This window comes from Pristiophorus japonicus, chromosome 8 (genome assembly GCF_044704955.1).
Source record: "Pristiophorus japonicus isolate sPriJap1 chromosome 8, sPriJap1.hap1, whole genome shotgun sequence".
In the NCBI taxonomy this organism is placed as follows: domain Eukaryota; kingdom Metazoa; phylum Chordata; class Chondrichthyes; family Pristiophoridae; genus Pristiophorus; species Pristiophorus japonicus.
In genome coordinates this window covers 118,411,553-118,423,655 of record NC_091984.1, presented here as the reverse complement: position 1 = coordinate 118,423,655, position 12,103 = coordinate 118,411,553, and the positions used below count along the sequence as shown (strand labels likewise).

Here is a 12,103-nt window from a genome sequence, read left to right as displayed (position 1 = left end):
CCGCTTGAGGAGGGCGGTCAGTCGTTGGTGTGCGTCAGCGCCCAGCTCGCGACTTTCCGTCTTCAGACCCTGCAGAGATACCTTTACGTCGAGCCCCCTCCTAGGTGGTGTGCTCTGGCGAGGTATTTCTTCCGCCAGCAGCTCGACCTCAATTATGACACGCAGCTCCTGTTTGTGAACTTGGGGGGTGCCAGGACCGCCCTCCGGGAGCTGCCTGTCTTTTACAGGGAACTCATCAGGGTCTGGAACAAAGTCTCCACCAAGCGCAGCTCTCCGCCGGCTGGAGTGGCGGCCGTCCTGCAGGAGCCGCTGCTCGGGAATCCGTACCTCCACGGCCGAGGCTTCATGTGGCGGTCGGAAGAGAGGGCTGTGGCTGGTGAGGTGACCAGGGTCAGGGACCTGCTCGATGGCGGAGGAGCGGGCTGGATGGCGCCAGACACGCTGGCGCGGCGCCTAAACTCTGCTAACGTCCGCCACGCGGCCGATGCCATCGAGTCGCTAAAAACAGCTCTGGGCCCTGACTCCGTTAGGTGCATCGAGGAGGCTCAAGCACGTGGGGAGATCCCGTCCGAACTGACCCCCGTCCGGACGGAATTCCTCATCGGCGCCAAACCCCGGAACCTCCCTCGGGGGCCGGCGCCTCACAACTTGAGCCGCCTCGGGGAAATCCCCTCCGTGCCTTTCAGTTCCGCGCGGAGGGGTTTCCTGTACGGGCTGCTCCTGCACACCCTCAACTTTGCCATCCTCGCCGGCCGTCCGGACACGCCATGGCGTACCATCTTGCCGTCCGGAGGAGGCGGGGGTCCCCGATGGAGGGCACTCTACGCAGGGGTCCTCCCACTATTCATCGGGGACTTGGCCTGGAGGGTGGTGCACGGAGCAGTGCCGTGCAACAAATTTTTAAGCCGGTTCACGGACTCCCAGGCCGCCTGCAATTTCTGCGGTCTGGAGGAGTCCGTGTTCCATGTTTTTATTGAGTGCACAAGGTTGCAGCCCCTGTTCCATTATTTGAAGGGGCTGCTCCTGAAATTCTGGCTGCACTTCAGTCCCACTCTCCTGATCTTTGGGCACCCTGTGCGGAGAGGAGCGGGTAGGTCCGAAGGCCTCCTCGTAGGACTGCTCCTGGGCACGGCCAAGGGTGCCATCAGCCGGTCCAGGCAGCGGGCGGTCGAGGGGGTCGTTCAACCTGACTGCCTGCCTCTCTTCCGCTCTTACATCCGGTCCAGGGTGTCCTTGGAGATGGAGCACGCGGTGTCCACCGGTACGCTCGCGGCCTTCCGCGAGAGGTGGGCACCGGAGGGACTGGAGTGCATCATCACGCCCGGCAACCAAATTTTAATTTGATTTTACGTTTTAAAGTTTAATTTGTTTTAATTGCCGGTGCTTTTAGTGTCCCCTTCCCTTTTATAGGGGGCACCGGAGAAATTGTGATTTTAGTGCCCAAAAAAAAAACAAAAAAAAAACAAAAAACAAAAAAAAACCAAAAAAAGGAAAAAAGGGCCTTGTAAATGTCTGGTGTGTCACCCAGGTCGGGTGGCACCGTTTAATGTTTATGTTTTGCAGGTAGACTCTAAAAGAGTTTCACACTGAGAAAAAAAACACAAAAAAAAACACAAAAAAAGGGGGAAAAAAAAAGGGGCCTTGTAAATGTCTGGTGTGTCACCCAGGTCGGGTGGCACCGTTTAATGTTTTTTGTTTTGCAGATGAACTCTAAAAAGAGTTTTATGCATACTAGTCTGAAAGTGCCTGATCTTGGAAGCTAAGCAGAGTTAGGCCTGGTTAGTACTTGGATGGGAGACTGCCTGGGAATACCAGGTGCAGTAGATCCAGAAGAGTTTCACACTGAGACCTCACCTCATTCATTGATATGCTCGAATAGTCCAGCAATGCGGCCAATTTCTTACAGATCTTTATTGATGGCCTAGTGGCATGTATTGACATCAATTATTGCAAGAATTAATATCTTATACATTTGACCCTTATACTTTCTGTGAATAGGTACTGATTCCAAGATAATGCACTGGAGTGTAAATAGGCAAGTAAGAATTATTCCAATTGTTTGATGCCAAACAATTCTGGGACAGCATGTGACAGTTAGGACTACTTCAGAGTAAAATGGAACAGAGTTCCAGGGAATGACATAGAAAGCATGACAAAAACAAACTAAATACAAATCTGAGTCATCACTCCAGCTGAACATTTTTTAGCATAACAGAAAACAGAAAATCAATGTTGCATTCTCCACTTAAAATAAAAGAAAGACTTTCATTTATATAGCGCCTTTCACGACCATTGGATGTCTCAAAGTGCTTTACAGCGAATGAAGTACTTTGGAGTGTAGTCACTGATGTAATGTGGGAAATGCAGCAGCCAATTTGCACACAAATGTGATAATGACCAGATTTTCTTTTTGTTATGTTGATTGAGGGGTAAATATTGGCCAGGACACCGGGGGTAACTCCCCTGCTCTTCTTCTGAATAGTGCCACGGGATCTTTTACGTCCACCTGATAGAGCAGAAGGGGCCTCGGTTTAACATTACATATGAAAGACAGCACCTCTGACAGTGCAGCACTCCCTCAGAGTGTCAGCCTAGATTTATGTGCTCAAGTTCCTGGAGTGGAACTTGAACCCACAATCTTCTGACTCAAAGGCGAGTATGCTATCCACTGAACCACATCTGACACTTTTAATTAAATATTTTAAATATTTTAAAAGTTCCTGAGGCAGGTGGACATGGGATGTATTGTGGTGCTTGGGTTAGTTGGATTCAACTATCATTACTTCATGGATAACTGTGGTCTTCCGGGGCTTGCTTGACCACTTTATGAAATCAGGAAGAATTTCCTCAAGTTTATTTCTGAAACAGGTCACAGAAATATTTTGGCACCCCCAGGGCTCAGTATTACCTGCCAAGGATGGAATACAAGTTTGCACCATCTAATGGGTGCCCAATGAAAGAGTTCCTTCCTTCTCTTTTTGTATGTTCAGATATATGCCTAAGTGTTCATTGATATGATCACTGCAAAAAACATAAGGGATTGGATTTTCCATTCCTTTCGCCCCGGAGCGGTGTGAAATGGGGTGGCGAGGTCTCCTGCATCCGGTCGCGAGCTTCAGGTCGGGTTTTACGGCGGAGTTTAGCGGCACCGCCGGGAAGAGCTGTGCCGGGAGTGCAACACCGTCCGAGTTTTGACTCGAACCCGATCCGTTCGCCTGGAATCGTGCCTCGTGATGACCGGCTGGGAAACCAGAGCGGTTCAGCCATGTCAGTGATGAAGGTAAAGTGATGTAAAGGTAAGTGCGAGTGTTTGTCCTTTTAATTTTTTTTTAGCGATTTGTGTTGTGGTGGTGTGGGCAATGTTTTGAGAATGTTTTTGTGTTTTTTTCAAGATCTTTCCCCCCCCCCCCCCCCCCCAAACAAGGCCTCTCTCGGAGCACATGGCCCGGCACTTTAGTTCGCGGGTTTCCCATTTTTGCCCCTCAAAAGTTGTACCTTCTCGCTGCGTATCCTGGCACAGGGCCCAGATGGCAAAAATTCCTTACAAGAGCGCAACCTACTCCCGGCCAGTAACTTTCCCACCCGCCTTTGTTTTCACCCTGAAAACAGAAAAGCCTAACATCCGGCCCAATTTGTCTGAATTGGTGAACTGAGTGTCACCATTAAGATGTTCCTTCTGCTGCACTTTCCTTACCACAGGTAGTCGAAGAATAATTTGCCTCTAATCTATGATCGGAATCTAAGGAATCTACACCTTCTGGAACATATTGAAGCTTTTCCTCACTATTGCAACTAGCATGCCATTTCTATATTTAGGGCACTGACTTCTGCTCTTCTTCACTGACACAGTATGTTTGACATACAATCAGCTGACCATTCTTAACAATAATACTTCAAACCCCCACCTCAGCACAACACCTGAGCCCTGCACCAGAGGATGTGAGAATTCCACCTCGCATACCAACCATAATTGTGAATGTCAATCAGTGCTTTACTTTGTCCACTTGTGAACACCAGTAATTGCGTTTATACTGTCCAAAATGCATTTTACTATGATTCCAGACCCTTGTAAAAGACAAAAACAGAAAGACAGAGAAATCCCTGAACCTCACCTGTGAAGGCTTTGAGCACTGCTGCTGAAGGTTAAAGGTCAACAGTCTAACCTGTGCACTGCATCTCGAACTATCTAAAGATAGACAAGTAAATGAGAAGTCAACCACCATCAGATAATTGGCATTTTTGGCCATTTAGCTCTTGTCGTCATCATCATCAGAGGCGGTCCCTTGAACGAGGATGACTTGCTTCCACAAGAGTTCTACTGTTGCTTTAACACACGTCTGTACTGATGCAGAAAGTGCGGAAAATAGTCCCTGTAGCACCAACCCTTTGGGTACAGCTGCCACCAGTGAACTGTTTTATTAAGCCTGATATTTTACTGAGCATCATCTTGTTTATTTAACAGCTGTATTTATTTTTTGTTTTAAAATAAACATTATCTTTCACTATTGCTGACGATATAAACTGGGGGTCATTCGGTCTTGCTATTCTGGAGATGGCTGTGCCAGATGGTTTATTTGTTGATCACATGCCAAATAATATGTCATTACTTCTTTAGAAGAAGACCTTTGTTATGAGAAGAGTTACAAGAACTGCATTTTGCTTCGTGCTTTGCCTCAAATTGTTTTCCCCATGTGTCATAAACTTAAGATAAATCTGGGTCAATAAATTGGACGAAAGTCAAATACTGTGAATGCTGGAAATCTGAATTAAAATCTGTGGAGAGAGAAACAGAGTTAACATTTCAGGTCGATGACCCTTCGTCAGAACAGGAAGATGTTAGAGATGAACGGCTTTTTATCTCGAACACCTTCCCATTCTGACGAAGGGTCATTGACCTGAAGTCTTTGTTTCTCTTTCCACAGATGCTGCCTGACCTGCTGAGTATTTCCAGCGATTTTTGCTTTTATAGAATAAATGTGACATTTGTTTAATCTTCTTCCTATGGAATGGTTCCTCAAATCCTATAAATTACTTGACAGATTCTTTTCGCTGCTGTTTCTACACCAATTCAAACCTCTCTAGATATTTTTGACTGGACAAAACATAATCCAGCACTCCTCGGCTTGGAATAATGAATGAAAGTTATTTGAACTGTAGGTTGAAGTGAAGTAAGCACAGTGCCATTTGGCTGTTGTATAGTGTTAAGAGTTAGACCTTCCAATCACCAGAACAACATATGGGGAAAAATAATATGTTGTTTTCCAAAAACACTGTAGTTCACATAGCAACCTTTTTTTTTTCTTGGCATGATAACTGGAAATTCCATCAGTTCCTCTGAAACTGGAATAGGTTTGGATGGAAATCATGAAAAAAACTAGTCTAGTTTTTGTTGTCCAACAAATGGTAGTCAAACAAAAGAGAAAAATGCATCAAATACTTGATTAAAATACTTTAGATTTTTTTTTACAAAATGCTTAAACTGTAGTTATTGCTTATAAATTTATTCCAGCAGTTACTGGCCAGCTATTGAAGACTAAATTGCGGATCACCCTGGTTGGGAGCGGTAGCCTTTCCGAGGCTGGACATTCTGGGCCCGGCACAGACGTCTCGCCGCGGAAGTGAAATTCGGGTTATTGCCCCTCAGAGGAAGTGGAGCGCAATGTCACGCACTCCACTTCCTCTTGGGGCGGGATCGGGAGCGCTACCCGGGTGAACGTTGGAGCGCCACATCGCCTCTCCGCGTAGAGCCGACACATTTCAATGACCCTGTGCTTCCGTTAAGGGGGAGGGACGCTGCCAGCTCTGCAGGCCTCTTGATGGGCCTCCACTCAGCCACCGGGGTTGCAGGGTGCTGTGGCCGCAGCCTGGCACCGAAATGGAATGTCGGGCTGCACGATCGCGGCCCGGACCCCACAAAACCGGAAGATAAAATGCCGACCGATACGTTGGCAGGAAACAAAATGGTTACATGCAGTGGCACACACCTCCCATTTAAATTTCGCCCCGTGATCGGTGTGCTGCCCAATTCATGACTGCGAGGCTGGCACTGGCATCGCTCGCAGCAGCCTCATGAGACGCTGCCCAGTTTTCGTCGCAGGGTGCAAAGGCGTCACTGCGCGGCGGCAATTACATCATCGTCGGAGGCACACCGGTCCGGGCGCACTATTGGTTTTGCGCTTTTGCTAACACATGCACAATTTCGCTAACACATGCGCCTGCCGCCCCCCCCCCCCCGCCCCCCCCCCCCCCGGCTCCCCCCTCACCCTTTTGGGTGAAAACACTTTCATGCCATGTTAGCACCTCCGGGGGGCGCTAATGGGAGGCACACAACAGGGGAATTTTGCCCTCTTTAAGTTTGACACGAATATAGATGTTGGTGATGGGCAAAGGAACATTTTTACAGCTCATATCAGCGGCAAACCTCAGGGCAGATACAGCAAGGGCGATTCTCAGGATCAATACTCTTTCTGTTCTGGCCCAAACCTCAGAAGAACCACTCCAGTGGGATATTCCTGTTTCCTACAAAAGTTATACTGTCCATCCCTCTCTGGGTGATGCTGCAAATTTCATGCCATTTATTGCAGAATTCGTTTTAAATTTGAAACCGAGCTGAGGCTGTCAAAATTACTCCAGCAGAGACACACCACAGGGAGGTAACTTCCACCACAGCAGACTGAGCTGGATTCAACCTCAGTATTAACACAGTGCAGCAGTTACATTCCAGGAGGCACATTTTTTTTTATCATTTTCTGTAAATAATATCATGTATTTGCAATAGAGAAGTCAAGAATATTTCTCAACATTTTGCAAAGCTTCCTGGGAATAATTGTCAGTCATTTTAATATATCTTTTAAAAAGTCGAAAACAAACTTTCAAGTTCTCTGTAACCACAAGCATTTTTATCTTTTTCTTGGAAGCTTCAAAAACTTGAAGGCAAAAAAAGTGAAAATTGTGCGATATAATTTATGATCCAGATTTGTTGGAGCAGTGATTGCTGAATTGGCACAGACCTACCGAAACATACTGGCTGCAGGCTCAGAATGTGCTGACTGATTTGAGCCGATAAAACTGGTCAAATAAGCTCTCATTCCAAAGATAAATCTACCACGCTCTATGCGGGCAAGGTAGAGAGCATCGTTAGTGGAGATCGGACAATATGAATCAAAAAGAATTGCATGCAAAACCACCTCTGATCTTAACGATCGACTGTTACGTCTTTAAAACTGGGAACAAAGAACAACTAGTGGAGGGCCTGGTGCTTCATTGGGAAAATGGATCATGTGATGTGGGACTAAGCAAGACATAGGGGTCGATTTTAACCTGGAGCGGATTTTGAGGGGATTGGGTGTGCGGAGCAAGTGTAAAGGGCACTCACTGGCCTGAGTTTCGGGCTTGGATATTGTAACTCCCGGGTCTCATTTAAGTGACATTGATCTACATATCTCACACACAATTACATTGACAGAACCTGTACATGCACACACACTTTGACAGAACCTGCACACACACACACACACACTTTGTCTGACATAACCTGTACACACACACACACACACACACACTTTGACAGAACCTGTACACACACACTCACACTGACAGAACCTGTACACACACACACTCACACTGACAGAACCTGTACACACCCACACACTCACATTGACAGAACCTGTACACACCCACACACTTACACTGACAGAACCTGTACACACCCACACACTGACAAAACCTGTACACACCCACACACTCACACTGACAGAACCTGTACACACACACTCCGACTGACAACCTGTACATGCACACACTCACACTGACAGAACCTGTACACACATACTTACTCTGACAGAACCTGCACAAGCGCACACACACTGGCAGAATTTGTACATGCACACACTCACACTGACAGAACCTGCACACACACACACTGACAGAACCTGTACACACACACTCCGACTGACAACCTGTATATGCACACTCACACTGACAGAACCTGTACACACATACTCTGACAAAACCTGCACACACACACACGCTGGCAGAATTTGTACATGTACACACTCACACTGACAGAACCTGTACATACACACTCCGACTGACAACCTGTACATGCACACACTCACACTGACAGAATCTGTACATACACACTTACTCTGACAGAACCTGTACACACACACACACACACACTCACAGAACCTGTAGATGTACACACTCACACTGGCAGAACTTGTACATGCACACACACACTTTCAGTACCTCCACTTGTACATGTGTGTGCACACAGTCACATGACCCCCACATGTGCACACAGGACCGTCACTCTGACACACAACCTCCACTCACACACAAATTTGCTCACAATCACATACACACCCACAGGACCTCCACTGTCACACACACTCTCACTCATACACACACAGACAGAATGTCAGCATCTCAGCTGCTCACACGCACATACTCAGGACATCCACACACATACTCGCACACAGGATTGCCACTCTCAGGTGCCCACGCACAGACTCTCTCTCACTCACTCACATACAGGCCCTCCAATTGTGAAGTGTAGCCGGGTTGTTATCTGAACAGAAGCAGGATATTGTGTGAACTTGCAAAAGGTTTGACAGTGCATGCTTTCACATTAATCTACTTTTATTCATTCAATAATTTTTTTTTTTAAAACAGCAGATGCTGACACAAAAGCAAATAAACCTGCTGGAAATACCCAGCGAGTCAGTCAGCACCTGGAGAGAGAAGAGAAAAGTTAGCGATTCATGTTGCACTCTTCATCAGCAATGACTGACTGGCTGAGTGTTTCCGAGCATTCCCTGTATTCACTTTCCTTCTTCCTGTGCTTTCAGTGTGTGAATCACACAAGTGGAATTGTAGTAGACCCAAGGGACACAATGTGGTCCTTTATTTTAAACTGGGGGATTTACCATCCCATCCAACACATAGTCCACCTTTCACACACAAAGGATTTGGTAACAACAATTCAGAAGGATGTTTTATATTTGTGGGATGCTCTCTCCAAAATCTTCTCTTGGGAGGTCTGCACAAACATGTTATTGTGAGTATTTGAGACTGGTTTGGCCATAGTTTTTGTCTGTTAGATAATTTGGACGCCAACGTAAACATGAGCAAAAGGGCTGTAATGTTAGTAGAAAGGGCTCACGGACGACCTGAACATGTTTAGCATGGCTCTGACAATCTCAATACTTCTCCAGAAATTGATTAATGAACATTGATAAAAATTGAGAGAGAGAAAAACCAGTGAAGATCATTACTGACCGAGTGAGCTTAACAACTGGGAACATTCAGTGTATCACCAGAGCAGTGAGAGAAGCGAAGAGTACCGAGTGGTTCTTTCTGACAGAGAGCATGGTTATAGTGGCCATTGATGGGTAAAGGATAGAGATGGAGATGGGGAGAGAGATGGGAAGGGAGGGAGAGAGGGACGGAGGGATGAGGAGGTAGTGAGGGCAGCTTGTGAACACAGAATGTCCACAATTCAGTCCTAAGCAGTCATCATAGGCAGTCCCTCGGAATCGAGGAAGACTTGCTTCCACTCCTAAAGTGAGTTCTTTGGTGGCTGAACAGGTGGGACAGATATTCGTTGGGGGAAGGGGGGTTGGCACTGATTTACCACACACTCCTTCCGTTGCCTGCGCCTGGCCTCTTCATGCTCGCAGCGTTGAGATTCGATAAGCTCAACGCCCTCCTGGATGCACTTTCTCCACCGAGGGCGGTCTTCGGCCAGGGTCTCCCAGGCATCAGTGGTGGTGTCGCACTTCACCAGGGAGGCTTTGAGGGTGTCCTTGTAACATTTCCGCTGCCCATCTTTGGCTCGTTTGTCATGAAGGAGCTCCATGTAGAGCAATTGCTTAGGGAGTCTCGTGTCTGGCATGCTAACTAGTGTGGTTAGTGCTTGAATGCTGGGGATATTAGCCTGGGCGAGGATACTGATGTTGGTGCGTCTCCTCCCAGGGGATTTGCAGGATCTTGCGGAGACATCGTTGGTGATATATCTCCAGCGACTTGATGTGTCTTCTGTACATCGTCCATGCTTCTGATCCACACAGGAGGGTTGGTATTACTACAGCCCTGCAGACCATGAGCTTGGTGGTAGGTTTGAGGGCCTGGTCTTCGAACACTCTTTTCCTCAGGTGGCCGAAGGCTGCACTGTGGGCCTGGTGTGACAGTATCATTTGAATAGGTGTTGCAGGCTCCCCGGCGGGCTGGTCCATGGAGCTCCGTAGATACAGTCAGCCTACTGCAGTCACTAACAGTGGCAGTGAGTCTGTTTTAGTGCCACAGGTTCTTTCCAGGCACTCACAAGGGACATCTTAGGAGTCAGTCCCAAAATTGCCTTTTGAACAACAAATTCTTTCTTTTCTGAATGACCACAGACTGCAAGATACAGTTGGTGAGCCATTCCTCAGAGCTTTAGTGTACTCCATAAAAGAAGGAAAGAAAGAAGGAAAAAAGATAGAGGAAAAAAGGAAAGATAGAAAGAAGGAAAGAAAGAGGAAGAATGAAAGAACTTGCATTTATATACTGCATTTGTATACTCGCCTCGTCCTTCTTGACTTATCTGCAACCTTTGACACTTGATGAGGGCTTCAGCAGCGGATGAGCTGAGGCAATGGGGAAGATGGGTGATGTTACGGAGGCGGAAATAAGTGGTCTTGGTTATGCTGCAGATATGTGGTCGAAGGCTCATTTCAGGGTCAAATAGGACACCAAGGTTGTGCCTGGTTCAGCCTCAGACAGAAGTTGGGGAGAGCGATGTAGTCAGTGGCTTGGGAATGGAGTTTGTTGCGGGGACCAAAAACAATGGCTTCATTCTTCCCAATATTCAATTGGAGAAAATTCTGCTCATCCAGAACTGGATGTCGATCAAGCAGTCTGACAATTTAGGGACCGCTCTATCCTTCTCCAACGCCTCTCCACCGTCCTCCAGCTGGGTGGGACTCCACTCGCCTGGTTCCATTCTTAGCTATTTAATCGTAGCCACAAAATCATCTTCAACAGTTTCTCTTCCCGCCTCTGCATCGTTACCTCTGGTGTCCTCAAAGATCTATCCTAGGTCCCATCCTATTTCTCAGCTATATGTTGCCCCTGGGCGATATCATCCCACAAACACGACATCAGTTACCACATGTACGCTGCTGACACCCAGCTCTACCTCACCACCACTTCTCTCGACCCCTCCACAATCTCTAAATTGTCAGACTGCATGTCCGACATCCAGTTCTGGATGAGCAGAAATTTTCCCCAATTGAATATTGGGAAGACCGAAGCCATTGTTTATGGTCCCCGCCACAAACTCCGTTCCCAAGCCACTGACTCTGTCACTCTCCCCAACTCCTGCCTGAGGCTGAGTCAGACTGTTCACAACCTTGATATCACATTTGACCCTGAAATGAGTTTTTGACCACATATCCGCAGCATAACTAAGACCACTTATTTCCACCTCCATAACATTGCCTGCCTCCACCCCTGCCTCAGCTCATCTGCTGCTGAAGCCCTCATCCATGCCTTTGTTACCTTTAGACTTGATAATTCCAAAGCACTCCTGGTTGGCCGCCCACATTCTATCCTATGTAAACTAGAGGTGATCCAAAACTCGGCTGCCCATGTCCTAACTCGCAAAAAGTCCCTCTCCCATCGCTGACCTACATTGGCTCCCGGTTAAGCAACGCCTCGATTTCAAAATTCTCATCCTTGTTTTCAAATCTCTCCATGGTCTCAACCTTCCCTATCTCTGTAATCTCCTCCAGCCCCACAACCCCCCGAGATGTCTGCGCTCCTCTAATTCTGCCTTCTTGAGCATCCATGATTATAATCGCTCAACCATTGGTGGCCGTGCCTTCTGTTGCCTAAGCCCCAAGCTCTTGAATTCCCTGCCTAAACCTCTCCACTTCTCTACCTCTCTTTCTTCCTTCAAGACGCCCCTTAAAACCTACCTCTTTGACCAAGCTTTTGCTCACCTGCCCTAATTACTCCTTATCTGTCTCGGTGTCAAATTTATTGTCTCATAATACTCCTGTGAAGCGCTTATGGGACATTTCATGATAAAGGTGCTATATAAATAAAAGTTGTTGTTGTT

The 12,103-nt window shown here is 47.1% G+C and overlaps 1 protein-coding gene and 1 long non-coding RNA gene across 4 annotated transcripts in view; one reads left to right on the top strand and one right to left on the bottom strand.

The window, feature by feature from the left end:
* The window catches only part of ddr2a (discoidin domain receptor tyrosine kinase 2a), a 235,491-nt gene that overhangs the window by 96,983 nt on the left and 126,405 nt on the right, over positions 1–12,103 (bottom strand). The window lies entirely within an intron of this gene.
* LOC139268725 (uncharacterized) lies at positions 3,139–4,507 on the top strand. Its single transcript, XR_011594089.1, has 2 exons — positions 3,139–3,296; positions 4,063–4,507. It is a non-coding gene; the product is annotated as an uncharacterized lncRNA (long non-coding RNA).